Source organism: Hippopotamus amphibius, chromosome 2, assembly GCF_030028045.1.
Source record: "Hippopotamus amphibius kiboko isolate mHipAmp2 chromosome 2, mHipAmp2.hap2, whole genome shotgun sequence".
In the NCBI taxonomy this organism is placed as follows: Eukaryota; Metazoa; Chordata; class Mammalia; order Artiodactyla; family Hippopotamidae; genus Hippopotamus; species Hippopotamus amphibius.
In genome coordinates this window covers 104,721,151-104,746,399 of record NC_080187.1, presented here as the reverse complement: position 1 = coordinate 104,746,399, position 25,249 = coordinate 104,721,151, and the positions used below count along the sequence as shown (strand labels likewise).

General features: G+C 34.9%; 1 protein-coding gene across 1 annotated transcript in view; it reads left to right on the top strand.

The window, feature by feature from the left end:
* Nucleotides 1–25,249, top strand: part of GALNTL6 (polypeptide N-acetylgalactosaminyltransferase like 6) — a 1,169,120-nt gene that overhangs the window by 104,418 nt on the left and 1,039,453 nt on the right. The window lies entirely within an intron of this gene.

Below are 25,249 nucleotides of genomic sequence, written 5' to 3'. Positions count from 1 at the left end.
TCCCATTCTTTCCGTAAAAAAGCTATTACAAACTGAACTTGTTGGAAGCCCAGAACAAGTATATAAAAATGGCAGGAAGTATTTAAAATTTTATCATATTGATGAAAAACCAAAAGATATTGAAGTGGGGCATATATTTAATAGATTCATCTGCAGAAGCAGCTTTCAGTGATGTTGTATTTTTTCACTTTTGGGCTGGAGAAGAAAGTATATTCCAATGATGGATGAAAAAGTAAACACTGAGCTTCTAATTTGCTAATACCACTGAGGAAAATAATAGAAGCCCCTGTGGTAGCATCATAGAGTAGATGTCACCCCAGGGCTGAGATCACACTTCTAGCAATGCCTGGTGACATCTTCCAGTTGACCCTTCACAATCATACTTCACAATATAAGTACCTGATAAAACTATCAAACAACCAACAGCAACTTCTAGACTTGCTTTCTTAGCAATGGAGTGAAAATTTGACTTCACATCCTGCGAGGTGTGAGAATTTCCCCTTCTCCAATATATTCCAAAGTCACACCTGAGAAAGGCATTGGGAGACCTTACCTCAAAGAGCATTTACTGAATTATTAAAATTTCACTTAAATTTTAAGTGAAAATGGGTTAAGAATTTGGCTTTAGGGAAAGCAATTAACTGCTAAAAATGAATATAATAAAATGACATTGAATTTTTATAAGAATCATATTTGCTACTTTTCATAACATTTTAGAGTTAAATCTCAGAAATTTCTTGCTCACTTATTAGTCCAATTTAGTTACTCTGTATGACACAGCCTCTTATTTCTTAAAAATGTTTACTTAATTAGTAAATCAAAAGCTATCAGCAAGGACCTATTGACTCCATAAAGCTATTGATTTCTGCAAAATTATACTTTCACCACAAAGTGCATGCAATTACAAAAGTTTTGTTTGTGCATATGTGTACAATAATTATTCCTTCCCTTACATACCTAGGCCCTTACTGTGAACTTTAGAGTTTTCTAGAAAGTCAAAAAATCTTGGCTCTTATTTAGTCTAATTCATTACTTTTATAGACTACTACTAAGTAAGTGAAATAGAATTGCAGTCAGCTCTCAGGTGAAACAGTGTCATAGCTTCTGATGAAAACGTTTCCCAGGAAAATTTGGTCCAATAAAGAATAAATGTATGTGCAAATAAAAAGTAGCAAAGTAAATGGAATTCTGCTTTTGTCCAAAGACCGGTAGGAAGGGTCCACATTTTTGTGTTTTATTTTAGTTAGTCCTTGATAAATAAATATAGGAAAATACTGACGCTACTTCTTTAATGATAAAAGGCTTAGTAATTATTAAACAACACTATGTCTCAATCTTTAAAACAGATGCATTTTCATAGATAACTCTGGCAGGTTTCCTTTCAGATACTTGCCTTTTTCTCCCTGTTCTGACATATGGCCTGTGTCTACAAACCTAGTTATTATTTCCAGAAGAGAGGTCACTTTTTACATTGAGGCTTCAAAATCAATCACAGATGAGTGAAGGTTTTTGCTGTTGTTTCTGCTTCCTTGTGTACGTTTTTGAAGCTTGAATATTTCCTTTCAATAACTACTGGATGCCCATGCTTTAGAAATTGACCATTGTCTGGGTTTCTTCCAATGCCCACTAGTCAGTCTTCAGTTTCCAGTCCAAGGCAAAGTCCAGTGTGAAGTAGCTCAGGTACCTCTTCTGCCACACCTCTGAATTCAGATTCCTGTGGTCTCTCCCTCATAACTTTGGAGGCAAACTGACACCCAATCCAGCTTTTCTCCTACATCTCAGCGCTACCCACCCCACCTGCTTGGCAGTTCCTGGTCTGGAATGTGCAGTGCCCCACCACCCCTGAAATTACGGTATAATATTTCTTGCCTGAAAAGTCAAGGAAGCACCAGTTCAGATTTTTACCCATTATGATACCACGAGAATATTGCTTTGGAGTTTGCAGAAGGAATCTTCCGTGGAGGTGTGAATTAAAAGCAGTGTTGAATAAATACAACCTGTGCATTGCATTATAACTTGATTTCAAACATGAGAACAGAATTTGTGACTAAGCTAAAGATAAGACACATTCTTTCTCTTAAGACCAGTGCTTAGATTCAAGAACTGGGAAATGGAAGGGAAATTAATAACACAAATATTATTATTAACGTCCATCACAGTGAAGGGAGCGGTGGACATCCCTATTTGGGAAAGTTGGGCTATAATCCTTTGTAATGAAAGTGGAAGAAGAAATGAAAGACATAAATACCTTTGAACACACATGGCTTATGGATACGTACACTGCAGGTTAGTTGGTAACATTTTAATCAAGGTTTGACAGCGTTATGTTCATAAAGAAAGCTGACAGATTTACAAAGGTAAATAAATTATCCCACAGAAGGCCGCTATTTCACAATAGTTTGGGGAGGGGTACCTTAATTTAACATTGACCTCAATCTCCTAGTCACACCCTCATATAATTAACAATGAATAAAAACACAATCAAGTGGATGCCAGCCAAATTTAATACTCTGTGAATTTTACCATAAGCAATGAACTTTTTTCCTTTGCCTTCACTCAGGGAATCAGATATTTAGAACTGAAAGGATTAATAACAATTCAATCCAACCTCATAATTCCAAGTGAACCAAATAAGTTCTAGGGTGGCCAGTGGACTTGCTTGATTCATAAAATTCACTCATATCAAATGTAGATGCAAATGATAATTTGGTGTTACATTGGCATTAACTATTGATTCTTGCACTGCTGATTTTGCCAAGTGCTAATTAATGTATTGATGTTTTTAGATGAAACCATCAATAACTTTCTTTCCATAATAGGAAAATCACTCCATTAGAAAGCGTACCTGCTATTCTTGTATATTAGAGGAGCACCATCTCCAGTTTTTTTATTCTTTGCTATGTATGCTAGTAAAATGTGCAAATTTGTAGTGATTTTGATTGTTTATCTAAATATCATTGTATTTAGAAAATTGTTAGAACACTGCTGAATGAATCCTGTGAAACACATGCACAGAGTTTGTTTTCAATCTCATCTGTTGATTAGAATACAGCCTTTCTGTTTGTAAGGCCCAGTGTCACGCAAACTGTGTTTATCTGTTTAATTACTTCACTGTGAAATATGGAGATAGAAGAGGAAAATGGATGGATGACATACTGTATAGATTTAGAATTATTACATTTTCTTTTTAAACAGAAGCTCTGCGTAATTAATAAAAACATAAATATTTCATGGAACACATTGTTTATCAAGATCTAAGCAAGATTATGTAGAGTACAGATAAGGAATTATTAGACACGTCTTACCTGCTAAGAATGTATAAATGTAAACGGGATTGAAATTTATATGCATTAAACAGTAAATAGATGTGAGCGACGCATTTACTAGTAACAAGACAAATACGGTAGCACATAATGAAGCTCTAAAGAAGTATCCGACAAGGAAGCTGTGACCTTCAAGGTCATACAGTCATATATATGTGTTCTGAATTTGTTTTTGTGCTTTTTGTGTGGTCTCAGACAAGTCACGTTCTTGTCTAAATTGTTGTGGTTTTCTCTATAAAATAGGGCTCATATGTTTGTTATGAGAACAGAGTGAAGAATTTCATGAGAAGCACACCGCTAGTCGCATACAGTGTGTTTGAGAAACTTGACTCATTATTAAGTATGAAGAAAACCTACAGGAAATAGATCAAATTGTGCCCTCAGGAAAAGAAAAAGAAAAGGAAGAACATTTAAGGTAATTCTTAAAGCTACTGGCTGTCAAAAAGAGGGGGGCGGTGGGGAAGGAAGGAAAATCAGAACATTGCACTAGGAACAGTATCTGTGCCTGCATCATCTTTGGATTCTCGCGTTACCACGTGGTAGAGAGTGTGGTTGTTGAATGGATGACTGTTATTAATGAATGAATCAGGAGAACTGTAGGAAGTTAGTTTGCCTATATAAATTTAATCTTTAGAAGCAAAGCAATATTGGTATCAAAGAGTCTTAGAAGATCTATACAGGCAAAAGGAAAGGCACACTCTGACAGGCTTAGGCAGAAGATATCAGAGTAGAGAGAAAACTAGTCTAATAGCTATAGTGCAACTGTATTAAAAGCATTTATGCATTGAAAGAAAATGTATAGTCACTTAATTAGAATATCATCATATAGAATATGAGTTTTTTGTTTGAATAACCTAAAGAATCAAGAAACTTATCCGTGATTAATGAGACCAGAAAATGAAAAATCAGAAACATTTGGAGTCAGTATCAGGAGGCTTTTATTAAAATTGGAGTATAGTTGTTTTACAATGTTGTGTTAGTTTCTGCCGTAGAGCAAAGTGAAGTAGAGTTCCCTGTGCTATTCGGTAGGTTCTCATTGGTGACCTATTTTATACATAGTAGTGTGTATATGTCAATCTCAATCTCCCAATGTCAGGAGTCTTAATAATCTACAGTCACTTCAGGATACACTGGAGTCAATATTTATTTCATTGGGAATTAATGATAGGTTTATGTGTACATAAACCAATAAACAAACCATTTATGGATTCAGCTGGAATTGCCTTGGATGGTTAAGTGGAATCGGCATGGAATGTATCTGGACTGTAAATGAAGTATGGCTTTTTGTTGAAAGAGATCTTTGTAGAACTCTTAGACTAACAGGTGCTGCATTTTGTTTCCCCACAAGTGCTATTTGATCTTCATGCTGTCTGAAAAATTTAGCATATGTGATACAAGGAAACTGTTAACCTTGCAATAAAGCCAGTTCTCTCCAGATATTCTTTCCTTGACATATGATGCATTTCCCCCCTTTTTGTCCAGTGAGTTTTAATTTTCTGTGAGATGCCGGACTTATAGGAAAAAACATCCTTTTTGTATCTTTGACAGTAGGGAAGCACTTTAAAGTCGATCAGCCTTTATATTTCCATTTTGGGTGAGTGCCAGCCGTACCATCACCTCATTTTGAGTCCCCACGACAGCTTTGAGGAAGTTCTTTATTCCACTGATCCTTCAGATGGCTGGGCTACTTCTGTTGTAGCTTGGCAGGTTTTTCTATCTTTGAGAAAAAACCCAATTCAACAGCCTTTTATGGCTCTTCACACTCTGGAAAGAATTTATTGACATTCTTGCTTCAAGCTGGCAGAATTCTAAGCCAAAATCCACAAAGAAACATGTATGATTTTATTTATGAGTTTTTAAGAAAGTCATTTGAAAGTTCTGTATCTTTTACATATACAGTATTCAGTAAACATTTAGAAGGAAGGAGACAGTTAATCAGGGAAGAAAAGGAAGACGATGGAAAGAGAGACATCTATTGCATCAAGTTAGAAAAATAAAATCGTAGATTTAAACTTACAATTACCCAATCTATAAGTCCTATATTCATATATTTTGTAGTTATTAACTGTCATGCTCAAAGCTATTGAGGGAATATTTGGACCCTTTAGTGTCATTTTATTTCTTGGTTTATGCTAGCATTTAAAAAATTTTATTGAAGTATAGTACATTGTAATAATTTCTGCTGTATAGCAAAGTGATTCACGTCTACGTGTGTGTGTGTGTATAATTTTTCATATTCTTTTCGATTATGGCTTATCACAGAATATTGAATATAGTTCCCTGTGCTATACAGTAGGGCCTTGTTGTTTATCCATCCTTTACATAATAGTTTGCATCTGCTGATCCCAAACTCCCAATCCTTCCCTCCATGCACCCCCGCCTTGGCAACCACAAGTCTGTTCTCTATGTCTGTAAGTCTGTTTCTATTTCAAAAATATGTTCATTTGTGTCATATTTTAGAGTCCACATATGTGATATCATATAGTATTGTAATTGTCTTTCTCTTTCTGACTTACTTCACTTAGTAAGAAAATCTCTAGATCCATCCATATTGCCGCAAATGGCATTATTTCATTCTTTTTTATGGCTGAGTAATATTCTGAGATATATATATATATATATATATACACACACAAACACACACACACACACACACGTACACATACACACCACATCTTCTTTATCCATTCATCTGTTATGGACATTTAGGTTGTTTCCACGTCCTGGCTATTGTGAATAGTGCTGCTCTGAACATAGGGGTGCATGTGTCTTTTTGAATTATAGTTTTGTCTGGGTATACACCCAGGAGTGGTAGTGATGGATCATATGGCAACTCTGTGTTTAGGTTTTGGAGGAAATATGTTATAGCAGTGTAATACACATACAGCAATGTAGTAGAAATTTTTACATAACTTGTAAAACTGTTAAGACAAAAAGTGAGGGTAGGAGGTATAATGTATGCATAATAGCAAGTCTTGCTGTCACAGATTTGAACAGCATGCTGTATGCATATGTCAAGATATTTTGTATTTCTCCATTTTTGTTGTTAACCTAATAATCCCTATTCTCTCTTGGTCTTAAAAATACCTTTTGCATGATAGCTTTTGTTTGAATTATTATTACTCTGCTTAATTCTGATGTCATGATGATGACGAAAAGAATTCGTAGGCTAGCATGCCTTGCTTGAAAAATACCCGGTACCCTCTCAAGAAGTTTTATTCCTAGGCCTGATCACCCACCATCTACCAAATGGCTCTAAGTTAGTGAGTGGAAGGAGGATAGGATTTTTTGTGTGTTTGCACCCAAAAGGATTTGTTTTCAAGAAATGGACTAAATAGGCTGAATCTAAAAACCTGTGCTGCAGCTGAGACACTGAGGAAGTGTTCTGCGTGCAACCATCACAGAACCTGTACCTTGGACAAGATACAGAATCTTATACTACTCGATGAGGAATGAATCAATGGCTACGTTGCGGTGGGTGTTTGCAAGAATGTGCCAGACATTTGGTCTTGACTTATTTCAGGACAGGGTTAGTCATAGATCTAAGACTCAATCCATGAGATGGTCCAGCACTCAAAACCAACATCCACGTGTGACTGAAGAAATACTGAACACTTAGGTTATGAAAGCAGAGACTTGTATACTGGTGTGCAGTATCCAGTAAAAGTAGTACTGTCAGTTGTCCATCCTGTCATTTCTCCCGCACTTGCTCTCAAGGAGGTAAAATGGAGCTTTATCATCTTGGTGCTCTTCTTCAGAAATATTCAAGAGACAAACAAACAAAAACAAAAAAGCAATGACATTAACTTCATTAAATGATTGCTTGGTTTCTACAGTATCCCCTAATGTAGCCTCTGATGCTGGAACAATATAGTTGAATTATTCTCAACAACAGCAACAACAAAACAGGATGTGCCAGCCATCAGGCATCAGCTCTCACCTGCACGGCTTGGTTCTTGAGCTTCCCTTCCTGACAGGTAAGGATGGGGCTTTCCGTTAGGATCACTGGACAAAAACAAAGGCTGACTTGACATGAGTTTATTTACGTCTGAGAGTCCCAAGTCAGAAATGGAGTTTTAATTATTTGATGAAATTGTCTATAATGTTACTACAGCAACGTTTAACAACACCAGAAATTAAAATCGTCTTACTACAGTCAGCATTTTCTGATAAATGCTGCCTGTATCTGTTCCTTTCACTTAAAGTGTGCAAACTAAATGTACACATGTTAGAGCAACTAACTCTCAACTTCCTCTCCCCAAGGCAATGTAATTATAAAAGGACCTTTTGGAAATCCTGTAGAATGACCTGCCCCTTGATTTCATCTGAATTCCCTGGTGGTCTTGCTCTCAGTCTTTTATGTTCCTTCTTCATTCTCAGAAAAGGAACCCACGTGCTGAAAGACAAAAGAATCACTTCTGAGTCAATGGTTTACTTGAAGTTCAAATCTATGGATATAACTTTATTTTCCTCCTCAGGATTTCTATAGACTTCCTTTATACAGGTAGACTTTTTGTTAAGTAGACTACTTTTGACAACCTTATAGTTAAAAGGTGAGGAACTGTTCATCAAAATAAGGTTTCTATAAAACAGTGTTGTTTTTATAATCATTAAATTGCAAAAGGTAGTATCAATACAATTTTCTTTACATGAACTTGTTAAATGAATCAGCGTTCTTCTGTAACTGCATAGCTGAACATAATCTATCTAGAAATTATATAATTATATGTTATAACCTAAAATGAATTATAAGAGGACTCACCCTAGTAAAATGAAAATACTTTCTGGAGTCTATGTGTAATTTACAGCCAGTGATACTGACAATCAGATGATAAGTAAAAGTAAGTATCTTAATTATGAAAAGACATTTTGTTATGTCCAAGCACAAAATGAAGTATCTCTTCAAGGATGTATAATCTTTGGTTTATAATATGGATGCTATCCACAGATATTTATGATTTCTAATTATGTCTCATTGTTAATTTTAGCTTTACAAATTTTTAGGGAAGACATTCAGATGCAATGCTGTGTTAGAATTGAAAGAAAACTTATTCAAAAAAAATTACATGCCTGCTATACTTAGGATACATTGCTAAACAACATGATGGGTGAAAGAACTTCATCAGAGATTCATATTTAAAGTTATTGACTGACATTCCCCAGCAATATACTTGGTAGGAGTCTCTGTATCCTTCACAAAAAAGTGAGAGTGGTAGACAAGGTGATTTCTAATGGTTTTTTCAGAGAAAAAGTTCTATTATTCTGTAATCCTGTGTCTTGGTCAAAAGTTTGTGACCTTGAGCAGCTTTTAAATATATTTATTGATTCAATATAAGTCAGAAGATACATTTCTAATCTTTCTTAGACAGGTAGGAGACTTACATTTAAGTTTCCTATTGGATGTGAGAAGGAAAATGAGTTATCACAGAGGTTTCTTCCTATTCTTTATCCATTTTTCCACTAAGATCTATGTTATCATCAGTTTTAACCTTCAAACAGATTTTAACTGTCCGTTATTTAAGAATATTCAGAAAAATTATAATCTCACCTATGCCTAATAATTTGTCTTTTGCTGAGGCTAATTGATGAGAAAATGATAATGGTTAAGACCCTGGCTATATATTCCCTTAGAATGTTTTCTTTTTCTTTTCCTTACAGCCTATTCAAAGTTTTCTTTCAATCAGAAGTACAAAAGGAGTTAGAAAATATTAGAGGCAGGACAGTATTTGCTGAATCAAAAGTAATACCTGGTTAATTGCCTCTTGCGAAACAGGCTGGCCCGAGAGCTCTCACTCAGACTGTTAACTTTCAATCACTAGCTGAACTCCTAAGTGTTGATTTGAACAGAATATTTAAAGAACATAAAATTGTCCCTTTACACCAACTCTCCAGATGCTTAGAGTGTTGATATTTAGATGATAAAATTTATATCAAAAAGCAGCATTGAAACAGATGCTAGTAATGTAATTGGCTAAGAATTTGCATTGAAGATGACTCTTGGGTGTGCATTGGAGCTTTCCTGTGTCCAATAAGAGTAACTTGTGGGGATGGTCTGATCTGTTTTGAATTCTTATATTTTTTCTCAAAAGGTTTAAAGGTATAAGAGAAGAAGATTAACAGTTGCTAGATGAAATTAAAAAGAGAAACAGCAGTGCAGAGAAGAATATTGTGAAATATACAAATTTGATATGGCTCACAAATTGCAAATGAAATCAAAGTAGAAAATCAATGTCTATCGGTTCATGTATCCATTTTTATGCAGTCTTTATAAAGTATACAGATATTGATGTTAACATTTTATTGGCATATACAACAGATACGGTTTCTTTGTCTCTTGAGACTTTCTCTGTTCTTAAAGAAATTAAAATAATAGCATGACATATATAAAGTGATATTTGTTCCTAGATTTTTTGGAAAAGCTCATAATATATAAATATCCTGTTATAATCAGAATGAAAGGCAAACTGGAAACAAAGAGTAATCCACATTTAACTGTTTTTGAGTCTGACTTGTTTCTGGATCAGTTTACTTCCGGATTTAAAGACATTACTTATTTTTTGTGGTGCATATATTTATAAAATTTTTGCTTTTTATTATAGTCAAAAATCTAAAGTACTTGGGATAAATCTTGAGCCAATAACAGGTGATTGAACATTGTGCTGAAAATAAAGGCATATTAATAAATGTTGCATTATGCTTATAACGAGTTACTGAGAAAAAATGTGCAAATTTCTTTGTTGCACTAACCTAATAATAGAAATAAGTTATGTTATATCTAGGTAGTTTAAAGCATAAAATTAGCAAGTTGGGAAATGTCACTGCAAAATAGTGTTCAAATAGAATTTCAGAATATTTCATAGCTGACCCAATATCTACTATTTGCTTCAATTATTAGAAATCAGAATTCTCCACTATACCCAAAGTGTTTTTTTATAAAATCAAAATGTCGTTGAGGGTTGCAAATAGATATAGGTTGTTTTCTTATTAAGAAAGATTTAAGAAATAAAACAAAATTAAATAACTAGAACAATAACAAAAACAGGAAATGCCCAGAGACAAAAAATGGTCAGGTGCCCTTGGTAGCACTGTCTAGCTGCCACTTTTATAACCTCAGCATCTTTTTACGCTTAAGCACTTTATGGGTGGAGTTTTCTAACCCTCCTAACCCAGCAGGTGCACATAATGACATACAAATATGTTGGTGTATCTTATTCATCTTTCTATCCCTAACACTGAGAATAATGTGTTGTATGGTAGGCATTCAGTAAATCTCAGAGAGCTCATATTCTCATGGAACAGACAGAAATCTGGTGGACAAATGAAAGGAGGGTAACTTTGCAGATCGTGGTACCTGTTGTGACGGGAATAAACTGGGAGAGAAGATGACCTCCTCGGATAGGATGTTCGGAAGACAGCTTCAGTATGAAGAGTGGGAGGGGGCACTGTGCAGAGTCAGGAGAAGGACTCTGAAGACAGTGGGGGAACTGTGTACGAGGTGCTGGAGGAAGAGGGCTTGGGCACGTCTGAGGGACACAGGAGGGGCCAGGGCTGATGATCTAGGGCGACCCTAAGTCTCAGGCAGGACAGGGAGGCTGGTGAGGAGTCAGGATGTTCTACTAAGTACAGGGGAACAAATGGAAGCTCCCAAGCAAGGGGAAGACAAGGTCTTGTTTCTATTTAAAAACGATCCTGGCTACTCTGGATAATGGGCTAGATGTTGGGAGATGGGAAAGGTGGAAACAGGGAGGATAACTGGCCACCGCCCCATCCTCTATTCCTCAAAATTGTTCTCATTGCTGAATATTTTATTATAATACACGTGCAACCCACCGCCTTCTTTCCCTTTAAACTCTATGCATTATCTCTGTTTCCATGAGCATCAAAATTGTGCTTCTTTCTCTGTTACCACCTGTGTCATTCACTGCCTTGCCCCTCCCTCTTTTTTTTAACTCGATGGTGATAATAATCATTTTGAAAACAAAAGAAAACAAAACTCATCTTGATCTCAAATACCATCTGCTTGCACCTGCAGTTTGAGACACTTGCTCTGGAGCAGAACCTGTAAGTTGTAGGTTGCACTGAGCATGGCTAGTTAGTTAACCGGCTCAGGACCACATGTCAGGCAGAGCAGGGGCAGCTACTGCTTCTCACAGACACCTCACGTCCTTCTCTTTCAGATACACGGGGTGGACGACTTGGGTGTGTTCACATCAGAGGGCTGAGAGGTGTAGATTATCCACACAACAACACACAATGAACTGAATGTAGGGAGATACACAGATGCTTAATTCACTACCTAGTTTGTCAGTCCTAGAGACAGAGACCTGGGAGCTGGCATAGTCTGGGGAGCAGAGATGGAGCTAACAGACCCTGCATTACTGCAGTCACTCACCTTTACCAGCAGCCTTGTCACATAGGAGTCCTTGCAGAAATCAGACACCCCGGACAACTGAGGAGCAGGCGACCAGAGACAGTCCCACAAGTGTCCCTGGTTATGAGGTTCAGTTAAACTGATTCTGATTGTCTACATTCAACTCTATAACCTTCTTATCACATTGGAGGGTTCTAGTAACTGCCTTTTGGGAAGTTTCATTTCATGTTATTTATTTTTACAGGGAACCCTTTTCTGCCCATTTCACTGAAGCTCTAGGCTTGATTTGTATGCTAACGAGACACAGCGGGGATAAGGTAATATCATGTGATATAAACACACCAGCAACAAAGGCATAACGTTTTAGTTCCTGGTTTCATTTGTGAAGGATTTGGAAAGAGAATCTTAAAGAGAAAATGCAATTTCAGGAAAAAAAAGATGACAGTGAGTGGCACAGTCTGTTCATTTCTCTTGAAGCTGTTGAGTCAGGAAAGAAAACCACTCTGGGCTATGAGCCCGTGGTCCTTGTCCTACAGGAGCAAAGGCATGATGCTGAGGTTTCGTTAGTTCTGACAAGATGAGAAACTTCAGCTCTGAACTGTAATAAGTAACATATAAAGTAATTTAGATATGCCAGTGGCTGTGGCCCTGGGTAGACAGTCCTACTGCATGAATGGATAGAGCTGGAGTAAATTTGCCAGTGGTGCCACTTTTAGACAATCTTGGGCTTTTGTTAAATTATTTGAGGTTTTGGAATGTGAGTTGTGTGTGTGGTTTTATTTTAATTTTTATAATTGTTATAGAAATATATTTGATTTACAATGTTATGTTAGTTTTAGGTGTACAGTAAAATTATTCAGTTATACATATATATATATATATATATATATATTCTTTTTCAGATTCTTTTCCATTATAGGTTATTACAGAATATTGAGTAGAATTCCCTGCACTATACAGTAGGTCCTTGTTGGTTATCCTTTTTATATACAGTAGTGTGTATATGTTAATCTCAACCTCCTAATTCATCCCTCTCCTCCCTCACCTTTTGTAACCATAAGTTTGTTTTCTATATCTTTGAGTCTATTTCTATTTTGTAAAGTTCATTTGTATCATTTTTTTTTAGATTCCACATATAAGCAATATCATATGATATTTGTCTTTCTCTGTCTGGCTGACTTCATTTACATGATAATCTCTAGTTCCATACATGGTGCTGCAAATGGCATTATTTCATCCTTTTTTATGGCTGAGTAATATTCCATTGTATATATGTACTGCATCTTCTTTATCCATTCATCAGTTGATGGACATTTAGGTTGCTTCCATGTCTTAGTGATTGTAAATAATGCTGCTATGAATATTGGGGTGCATGTATCTTTTCAAATTATGTTTTCCTCCAGATATATACCCAGGAGTGAGATTATATGGTAACTCTATTTTTAGTTTTTCTGAGGAACCTCCATACTGTTCTCGACAGTGACTACACCCATTTACATTCCCATCAACAGTGTAGGAGGGTTCCTTTACCTCCTGTGTGTGTTTTAACTCTCTGTAAATATACTCTTTCCCCTTTAGTTAGTAACATTTTGTATATAATAAAATATTTTATATATAATATATATAAATACACATACCTATAGAATATAAAATACATTAAATGATAATTTGCTTATCAATTTATGCTATTTAAGCTAATATGATACTAAGCTAATGATATTAAACTTTCCTCTCTCACCTTCAAAATTGTAAGTATTTTGTCTTCCATGAGCAGTTGTTTCCCTTGGTTATTTTTGAACTAGTGGTATAACATGTCAACACACTTTCTGGAAAATATGCAGTATCTCAGTACAATTTACTTTAACAAATTGTCTCCAACAAATGCTTTCTTTGCATTTGGTATATGCTGTGTTTGAAAAGAAATTCAATTTCAGAACAATATGGGAAGTAGTTTTTCCAAGAGGATGGCAAACTAGAAAACCATTTATTTTAAAATAAATACAAATACTAAAGTATGTGTTGGTAGTATATGTATTAGATGGCAAGACAGTATTTAAAAAGTTTTCTTCAGAGTTGGAAAAAGAAAGTGAGAGCAAGTGTCCAAAAAAGCGACCCAGTGAACACGGACAAACGTGGAGTCATCTGCTGACACCAGTGAACTGGGGGAAAGCAGGAGACAGTGGTGCACAGAGGCCAGACTCTGCCCAGCATGGTTGGGGGGCCCTACCCCCCAAGGGCTCCATCCCCAGTTCACCTTTGAGATAAATTAAGGAATAGCAAATCTTACACAGAGATGAGAGGAATTGTGCCTGTCCTTTCCTTGGCTCTTGGTTCAAAAACACTCCATTTAGAAATTTGTATTTTACTGTTCTTGGTTTCCAGGGCAGGGGAAGAAATAAAAACAAATTCTCTCTGAAGCAAAGCAACTTCAATTCAGGCCTCAAAGTTTTCCAGCAGGTAAACTTCTTTGAAAATGATTGACAATGAAAAAAATCCTAAAATACCTGAGAATGAAAAGCACAGTGCAGGAGAAGGGCATGAAAAACAGAAGTTAGAGTTAGACTGGAAAAAAATCCCAGATACTGGAATGGTCAGACACATATTATAAAACAAGTAGTTTAATACACTGATGGAATAAAAGAAGGTGTCAAAAGCAAGAGGAGAAAAAATTTTATGAAAAAGGACAGCAAAAAAAGTCAACTAATAAATGAATAGCAATGAATGGGTTAAATAGCTGATACAAAACAAAGAGAGATGAATAAAATGAAACAGAAATCTAAAGAAATTACATGAAGAAGTGTGGAAAAATAAAGACAAAGATACAAAAGAGAGGCTAAGAGGTAAGAAAGAAAATCAAGGTGTAAGAAGGAAAGTAAAAGAGGTTCAGGGAGAGACAATATTAAAGGGATAAGTGATGAAAGACAGAAGTCCACAGTTTCAGAATAAATTGTGAGTTGGGAAAATAAAATGAAATCCATTGGAACCATCAAAGTGACAGCAGAATAGCAAAGATCTGAAGAACAGCTGGAGAGAAAATACTTTTTATTTTCAAAAAAATCAAGTACACTGAGAGCTGGTTTCACATTTTAAAAAGTGGTAAGCTGGGATCTTTTGGAATACTATCTTCATCATAACTTTATAAAAAGCCATTAATTTAGAACTGTGTCCTTATCAAAATATCTGAAGTGAAAATTCAATTTTTGTACTTCAAATCAAGATTTGGAAATGAGAGTCATTTTCAAAACAAATGAACAAACAAACATAAAACAAAATTTCAGAGAACAAAAAAACTTCACTGTTAAAATTTATGAAGACTGAACTTATGGAAATCAGAAAAGGAAGGTCTGAATCATAAGGAGAATTAATGAGAAAAGAAATTGGTAAAAAAAAATATTGACTGTAGAAATCAACAATAGTATGTACTTGGTGGGATTAATAAAACTGAAATACAGAACGCAAAGGGGTGGATGATCAAAGTTAAATCATCCTAAGGAGAAGATAATACATTCATTATTTTTGACTTGCTGTGATGATTGTCTGTGTTAATATTTCTGAGCCATACATGAAATGATGGAAAGAGCATACATGACTCCAAACCTATGGAAGGAGTGAATGAGATTTTCCAACTCATGAAGAAAAAATCCGAAAGACATCCTGAAAGAAGAAAAAGAGAGGAAACCTAGAAAAAGCAGGATAAATGGAAAGCATAAAATAAAGTGATAGCAATATATCCAAAAGTATCAGGCTACCTCTTAAGTGTAGTAGGAATAAACACTATTTTTAGAGACAGATTGTCATCTTAGATTTAAGAACATAACAATAGATGCTGTTTATGCGGGATGCCCTACAACATAGGAAATAAAAGCTTGAAAGAAGAGGGAAGAAAAAGAGGTATTAAACAACAACAGAAAGATTGTTGCTGTGAATATTAATATTTGACGAATAGACCTTAGAACAAAAAGCATTACTATAAATAATGAAGTCTATGCCCTAAGAATGTATCTTTAGCTAGGACTATATATGTATTCTAATGTTATATGCTGTGCAACATACAATATAGTAAGATGCTTCCAGTTATGTTAAATCAACATGGACCCAACTGTGAGGAGAAACTGATGCATATAACAATGAAACGGGATATTTTAACAAATAAGTCTCCAACTGAAAGACCAAAAAAGTAAGCACTAATAAATATAAGAAACACAAAAATTCAACACTTTCATATAGTAGACATAAGTATAGACATACACTACAAAACCAGAAAGTGTGCAACATATTCAAGCACACACGAACATTTTAAAAAATTGGTCTCATCCTAGGCTCTGAACACTAAATTCACATTTTCAAGAGAATGATCCCTTTCCTAACATATTCAGTAACGAAACTGGAATAATTAAATTGGAAATAATGCCAGTAATTCCAATAGTGACACTGGAAATCTGTGGGAAAATTGTTGAAAAAATATTTTGAAAAATTTTAAGACACTTTTGAATTATCACAGGGTCGAAGAAGGAATTCTGCCAACCATTAAACTTATGATAATAATAAGAAATTTGAAAAACATCCAAACAGTCTGTAACCATAAATGCTTATAGAATTAGGACATTAATGACAAATGTGCTCCAGAGCTATCTACCCAAGAAATTAGGAAAAAACCTGAAATTTAAAGAGTAAAATGAAACAATTTGGTTGAAAGTACGCATAATACGTATAAGATTGGCAGTTCGTGAAATAGAAAATCATAATGGACAACAGCAGGGCTTCCCTGTGGCGCAGTGGTTAAGAATCCGCCTGGCAATGCAGAGGACATGGGTTCCATCCCTGTGCCGGGAAGATCCCACATGCTGCAGAGCAACTGAGCCCATGTGCCTCAACTACTGAGCCTGTGCTCTAGAGCCCACAAGCCACAACTACTGAGCCCATGCACTGCAACTACTGAAGCCCATAGGCCACAACTACCGAAGCCTGTGCTCCTAGAGCTGGTGCTCTGCAACAAGAGAAGCTACCACAATGAGAAACCCGCACACCAAATCGAAGCATAGCCCCTGCTAGCCACAACTAGAGAAAGCCCACTCGCAGCAACAAAGACCTAATGAAGCCAAAAGTAAAATAAATAAATAAGTAAATAAATAATAAAATAAATCTTAAAAAGCAATAATGGACAACAGCAAAATAACCAGCTCTTTGAACTAAAACAAATATTTTTAAAAGCTTGGTGAAATTGATCAAGTAAAAGTGTTGCAATGGGGACAAGACGGGCTGGTATAGATGGTACAGAAATATTAATGCAGGTAAAATAATATTTGAACACATGAATGCTGATAAATTTAAACACAATGAACTAGGGCAGATCTGTGTAAATGTATCACTCCCTAAAATAGACTAGATAGAGGTTGAAAATAGGAATTGTCCCAGAGCGATAAAATAAATGGAACTGTAAGTCCAATATTTTCTGCAAATACTGTTTTACAAATTCCACTATTCAAGCAACATGTTTCCCTTCTTATTCAAATTTTTCAAAATAATAGAAGAAAAAAGAAACAGTCTCCAAATTTTCTTAGTTAACATTCTCCAATTTATTTAAGAATTTTACCAGTACATATAGCCTTATACTAATATGAGATAGGTGAAATATACAAAAAGATAATTATAAGCCAGTCTTGGTCACAAAAGTAAATGCAAAAATAAAACCATATTTGTTGACATTTCTGGCTCCAGCATTGTGTAAAAAATGTAGTACCTAACAACCAAAGTGAGTGTATCCAGAGATGCTAAATTTGTTTAACATTTGAAATTTAATTAATAAATTCAGATTGAGACAGTGAAACCACATAATGAGCAACAACCAAAAAAGAAATCACTTAATAAATTCCAAAGCCCATTGTGATAACTGCATTTTAGCAAACTAAATATATAAGACAACTTTCTTAATCTGATAGAGGATAGCTAAACTAAATCTGCAGTGAATATCTCATTCAAAATCTTAAATATAAAAACCATCCATTTTATAATCATGAAGTATGATATAGCCACTGTTTTTCAAAATTCTCTACTTTTACATTATAGCTGTATAATTAACTTTATCAATGAATGAATATATGTCTTGGAAAGAGAAAGGAAACCTACTGTCATTATTCATTGATGATATAATAGTATAAAAGAAGACAAAATCTATAGCTGTATTTAAATCACAGCACTGTACCGAATTTTTTTTTTTTTTTGAAATTTACCATTTACAATGAAAATAAAACATAAGATAACTAGGAACCAAATTGTTCAAAGATGTACAAGGCCATTATGTTGAAAATTATAATACTTTAATGAAGGATAATGAGAAAATTATAATGAAAGAGCTAAAGTAAGTTCATTGATAGGAAGACAGAATGGTCAGTTCCCTCAAATCATTGATTATTGATCTATAAACTTAATATAATTCTAATCAAAATCCCAACTCCGTGTGTGTGTGTGTGTGTGTGTGTATACATAAGAATGAAGGGCCAAGAACCAAAACACAGTTAAAGGAAACCTAGTAGGAGTGGAATGTCTTGACTGACACATATTGACTTATTATGAACATATAATCTTTCTGACCACATGCTATTGGCTTAGGAATAGAAAAACAGATCAAAAGAACAAAATAATCAGCTAAGAAACATACTCTCTTATGTGTTGAAAATTCATTTGCCAGAGTTGGCGTTGCAAATAGATGAGAAAAAGGATGAACCGCTAAATAAACCATCCTGGGTTTTTGGTTACTCATATGGAAATTTATCTTCTCCTCACAGCATATATTAAAATGCTTTCAAGCAAATTACAGGCCTAAAGATGAAATGTTCAGTCTCTGGAAGAAATTTACCTTGGTTTTGGAAAGAATTTATTAGCTATGAAATGTGCAGTTATGTATTAAAATTAAGTATCACATCAAAAAGTTCCACATGTGAAGGAAAAACACAGGCCAACAACTCTGAGAATGTATTTGCAACACACACCGAAGTAATAAAGAATTCATATCAAGAGTGTACTATTTAAAAAATTCTTTGGATCGTTGAGAAATAGACAACACAAAAGATAATAGAATGAAAAGCAGGAGGAGTTATTTCTGAGAAAAAGAAACAAATGGAAAATAAATTTGAGAAGATACTCAACCTCGTGACAAATTGTGAGGAAAAGCATAAATACATTTAACAAACACTAAGCTGAAAAAAATTGTCTTAAAATATCAGGGGTTGCCGGTGTCTACGTAAATTGGCATAACAATATCCAAGAAAACGGCCACTGTCTGGTAGATGTTATGCAAAAACTTATGAACTAGGAAATCTGCTCATAAATATAATGTGAGCAGTAGTTTTCAAACTTTATTGGACTGAGATACATACACTTAAAGAAATGAAAAGTTAATGAAAAACTATGTACCCTTCCTTCATAAATGGCACTCTGTCATTTTCTATTCTACTCAATTATATTTAAAAAATTCTGTTCATGACTCACTGAATTAATTTGGTGCCAGTAAAGCATTACAATCTTCAGGTTGCATGTCCCTAAAACAATTCTTGCACAATAGGATAGGAAAATGTACAAAAAAATTAATAGAAGCACTTTTTACAATATATAAGAAGGAATGGTCCTGGTGCCTACTTACAAGAAAATAGGTCACGAATTGTGGTATATAGTCTTACAAAGGACTGTTATGTAACAATAAAAATAAATGAACTTTAGTTCACTTAAAGTCAGATGGAGCAAATACTACAAACTACATAAGAATAAAAAAAGAGGTTTCCATTTATACAAAGTCTTAAAATATGCTAAATTAAGCAATAACAGAGGCAGAGGGAGAGAGAGATGGATAAATACTGATGTGTATGTGAAAGAAAGTTTAAAAGCAACTGAATGGGTAACACAGAAGTCAAAGTAATTGTGTCCTCAGGGAGATCGAAGGAACGGGGCTGGGATGGCAGAGGGACAAACAGGGTCTTCATAATTATCTGTCCACAATGTTTAATCCCTAAATTGAGGCTTGGTATGGATTTGTTTTGTTTTATTTCTATTTATCCTATGTTCTATAGGCAGTCTTTTGAGTATAAATGATTATTTAAGAGTTTAAAAATGGGCTGGAAACAATTTTCATCATTTTTCAGTTTCTAATGAAATATACAGAGCATATAGAAAAGTGTCCACATTTTAACTGTACAGATACTGAATTTTCACAGTCTAAAGGATGTCCACCTGAGGAAAGGCACCATCCTCAATACCCAACAGCCTTGACTGACCAGTTTTTCCTGGCAACATCTCCCCTTCGAAGGGAAACCACTCTCTTTTTACAGTGAGATTATGTATATGATTTTAAAGTTGACAGATTTCACAGTATTACATGTACTGATATATATTATTGAAAGTGGTGTGTGTATATACACACACACACACGTATATGTACACATACATATTTCAAATTTAATTTTACTATTTTAAATAATTTTTGTACATTGACCTTATATTCTTTGACTCAGTAAATTCACTCACTAATTCTAATATTATATATCTTTTTTATTGTTGTATTTCATAAGCAGTTACATTGTCTACAGTTTTGTTAGTTTCATTTCTTGCTTTTCAATTCTTTGGTCTTTTGTTTCCTTTCCTTGTTGCATTGGTGTGACTCTGGCACAAAGTTGAGTAGAAGTGGTAATAGTAGGTATGCTAATCTCATTAGTGATCTCAGAAGAATTTAAAAAGTTTTTAATTGTTTTTGTCTTTAGTTTTTCGTAAACAGTCTTTAGTACATTGAGAAAAAATCCTATTCATAATTCCTTTCCTAATTTTATTATATTAGTAGTTTTTTCATCATTAATGCAAGTTCTATTTTGTCAAATAACTTTTTGGCATCCAACAATATGATCATATGTTTTTCTCCTTTTTTATGATAAGGTGGTTAATACATTGCTTAATTTTTGAATGATAAATCTACTTTGCCTTTCTGTGATAAATTCTATTAGTCATTAAGTATTCCTTGATTTTTACATCCATAGATTTGATTTGGTATTATTTTGGTCAGATTCATGCATTTATGTTCATGATAGCGATTGATGTGTACTTTCTCTTTTAATGTGTTTGTCAGGTTTAGTATTGAAGTTATCATGGCCTCCTAAAATGCTGTAACACGTTCCCCTTTATCCTATTCTCTGAAAGACTAAGATAGTTTTTCCTTAAATATTTGGAGGAATTAACCACAAAGATATTTGGGCTTGAAGGACGTGTGTGTGTGTGTGTGTGTGTGTGTGTGTGTGTGTGTCTTTATAAATGCATGAAATAATAGATTAAATATTTTAACAGGTATAAAATTATTCAGGTTTCTAACACTTCTGCTTTCAGTTTGGTTAAGTGACTTTTTTTTTTAACTGATTTTTCAACTTAATCCCTGTGCTTGTCAAATTTATTGGCATGTATAGCATCCTTTTGGTATCTTTCAAAGTTTGAACGTTCTTTATGTGGATATAGAAGCTTAGTTGGCAGTTGTTTTCTCTCAACATTAAATGCTATTCCATTGCCTTCTGATGTCCATCACTTTTATGAGACATCAACTTTTAGTTGTATTGCTGCACCAATGAAGGCAATATTTCCTTTTTTATCTTCTTGCATAAAGATTTTCCCTTTGTCTCCAATTTGCGGAAATGTTACCATCATAGTTGATGATGTCATTGCTTAATCCACATAGACCATCTCTGCATATATTGTCAGTGGCAGGGTTTTTTGGTAGCAGTGGGTGCCATTCTGCATTTTTACAACTTTCAATGTTTGAGAAGTGTTCCTCTTTGGTGGGAAGTAAGTTCCATCTTTCTCTGAATTTAACAGAAGCAGATACTCACTTCTGTAGCCTCCCTTGCAGCTAAATTGTGGGCACATAATTCAGTCTTGGACCCACAGTGAGTTTTCAGTAAGGAGCTGGACAAAGAGGCCTTGGAATTGATGGCTGTTGGAGCAGCACACGTGTCCACAAGCGGCTGGGGTTGTGTTCCTGGGACCACATCCCAAGCCCACTACTGATCATTCTTCAGGAAAACAGTGCTGGTTTGGGATGCTATTTTTAGCAGGGTAATGCCTGAGCTGTGTTCCTCAGATCTCTCACTGATCCTGTTAGCTTCCCATATCATTTATATTACATTTTCTGCTTAAATCAGCTGGATTAGGTTTCTGTTGCAACTAAAAACTGTCATCATCTCTGGCATCTTCTCTCACATCCTTCACAACCAGTCAGTCATCAAAGCCTGTCTCAGGTACACCTTTCAAATAAATCTTGAATCATTTCCCATGTCTCCTTGTAAATCAGTTCTAATCTTTTTCATGGACTGTTGCAGCAACCCTTCTTGGTAGCCTGCAATCCATTTACATGCAGCACTGTCAATTATTTCTGTTTAGATCTCATGCTTAAAACCATCTAATACTTTTACATAGACATTGGGATAAAATCCCCAACCATCGTCACAGCTTTAAGAACTTCTAGGATGTAGAACTTACTGATTCTCAGGCTTCACCTCTTACCTCTCTCATCAGCACTCACTTTGCTTTCTTTATTTCAAGGATATGTTATGGTTTTATATTCTATTCAGTTTGTGAAAGAAAATTCATTATCTTGAACATTTTAATAACTAGACAATATGCTAACTTCATGAAATACTAACAAACATTTTATATAAAGGGTTTTTTTGCTTGTTTGTTTTTTCATTAGAAAAACCTGCAACCTGTTATTTCATCCATTGCTTCCAAAATGAATTTGGAAGAATGAATATTGTAAAATATTCCTTAGCCTAGGAAATAAACAAAATTTAGAATGTATATGAGATTTTTTTCCAAATTGGTGAATAGAAAATATTGTATGTGGAAAAAAAAAGAAAATATTGAATGTGGAGTAAAGAAGAATTTTAGGATCAAATTTGATAATTAATGGCATATTAAGTACAAACATTTGGACAGGGTCTCACATTTTACCATCTTTCACTAACTGTGCAATTCTAAGGAAATTAAAGTATGGTATGCAAGAACTTTTTTGACAAAATTATAATGCTGTTGGGAAATTGTTGCCTTTTGTGTTACAAACATTCGAGTGAATCCATCATTGGTCAGTGTTCTCGTAGGTAAGATACTAAGCCTGGACCATGGAATTTAAAAGATTTCATCGTCTTCGAGATTGATCGGCAATTAGAGCCATTTAAGGTAGTTCTGTAGCTAGTTTAGAGTTCTTTAAGATAATTCTATGTTTATTGTGTGTTATTTAGCTTTTTCTTAGAGTCATACCACTTTAATGGATATAACTTCTCAGAATTAATATTTTTCTGTGAACTGGTGGTGTCTTTTTTTTATAACTTTTTCTTTAAATTTCTATTTATAATAATGAATGAATCTCACAGAGCAGTAGACAATGTGAGGTCAAAATATTGTCCTGAAAAAAAAACAAAAAAAACAAAAAAACAGATTCTCCGTGCAGTGATGCCAGCATTTAAGTGGCAGTGGGCCACCTGTTGTCCTGAAGTAAAATTAAAAAAAGAAAAAAAAAAAACCTTTAAAAAAATAAGCCATCAAAGTAAAAGGAAAAACAAAGGTCACTTTTGAAGACATTCCTAGTTCATCTTTTCCTTAGCTGGAGTTTAAAAAAAGAGAAAGCAAATCAAGCAATGTGCTTATCTTTTTCCTTCTCCTCTACTTCTTCTTACCCTCCTTACTTTCAAGTAAAAATGGGGGAGTTTATTACTTCATATGTAGAGGAGACCTGTAGCACCAGATTTTCTGTAGGTGTCTTTCTTCAGTTGTCATGGCCTTCTGATCTGCACCCTCTATTTTTGAATTTGGTAACTCATTACAACAGTGCCTATAACAGCAAGGAAATCAAATTAGAATGAAGTTTTGCAATTTTTTAAAAATGGTGAGACATGGGGAGAAATAAATAGCTTTTCCACGAGCAAATTTTAGGGACCAGCTTCAGTTTAAAAACAATACATACACTAGAAATTGAAAACTCAGAGAAATGACTGCTTTTTCATATTCTAAAATGGAAAAAGGCAATGTTGCATAACAGCAGGGTTTTTAGAACCTCAGTCAGAAGGTAAAATAACAGACCATTTCAGAAAAATGGGCCCCATGGAGTTGGAGTATTTCCAGCGATGGGCATACCCAGAGTATAGAGACATTAAAACTAGCAGTGTCACTCTAGTGACTTTCTTCTCTTCTGTTTTGGATAGAGAAATTATCAGGAGGGGAAAAAGTCAGGAAATACAATCAAGGGTGTGTATCCCTTTTAATTCATAGGAGCATAGTGTATTAAATTTGGGAAAGATAATAGATGTGAAAGAGACTAGAATTCTCATTGTATCATGATGTGAGTGTCTAAAACCGTAGTAAGTGATATAGCTGGGAATAGATCCTGGTCATAGGGCTTTCTGTTCTGTATTTTTTCAATACACTGGCAATTTACATCATCTCTATGATTATCCTGAGATTATGGAAAAGGTCTGAACCTTTCTCATTTCCACTTCCAGAGCTTAAAGAAAAACTTACATAGTGATTTAAATAGTGATAGTTTGTTTAACCCCAAAGGAAAGTAAGCTGAAGGAAAAGAAAAAAAAAGGTGTGAGTGGGGGAAGTTGTTTATGTATACCCACAGTTAACATTATAGTGTAGACATTTTTAAATGAGTTATTTGCTTGTCTATATAAAGTATAAAGATACCACTTCAGTTAATCCTCAGGAGTAGTGCCAGCCTAACTGTATATAACTGTAACTCATCTCTTACTGGAACAGAATCTATTTCCATCTCAATGAGCCAACTTCAGCACCAATGACACTTAATAATCCATATTGACAGGAGGACATAAAATCCTACATCCAACAATACTTCTCTGTTGGGAGGAAATTCTTCATGGATTTCTTGTACTTCTGCACATCTTAAGAGCAGAAGAATCACATGCCCTTATTCCGGACATCTTTGCAAAGATGTTTTATAGTAAATGACCTAAGAAGATAGAGATATTGTGGATGCCTTGTTCCCGTATAATAAAGATATTGTCTCCCTCCACGGCAAAGCAGGGAGGCTTCTGCCCATCATAGAAAGGTCAGGTTTCCTAGGCTTAGGTGTCCTCTCTTGTGCTGTAAGTCACTGCATGTTATGGCATGACCCGGCCCTTTCCTCAGCGCCCTTTGGGAATGGGGGCTGAGGGAACAGGCATTAATAATACTGGCTATTGCAGTTTCTGTGAACAAGAAAGTTATTTTTTTTTCTTTGACCCGGGAGTCTCATATCTTCTGCTCGTGTCTGAGAAACTGTGGCAGACAAACTGCAAGTCAGTTTGCAAGCAGAGTAAAATCTAAGTGGAGGAAAATCTCAGATGCTTATCAGTTGTTGACATTATCACCTTTCCATTCCTGCAGTTCATTCTGTGTATTTCTATCAGACTCACATTTATAAGGCACATCTCCTATTTTATGATATTTTGATCAAAAATCTCCAGTGTTTTGCAATTCTTAAGATTCCCTCCAAGGAATGTAAAGCCTGTGGTCATATGGTTCAAACATT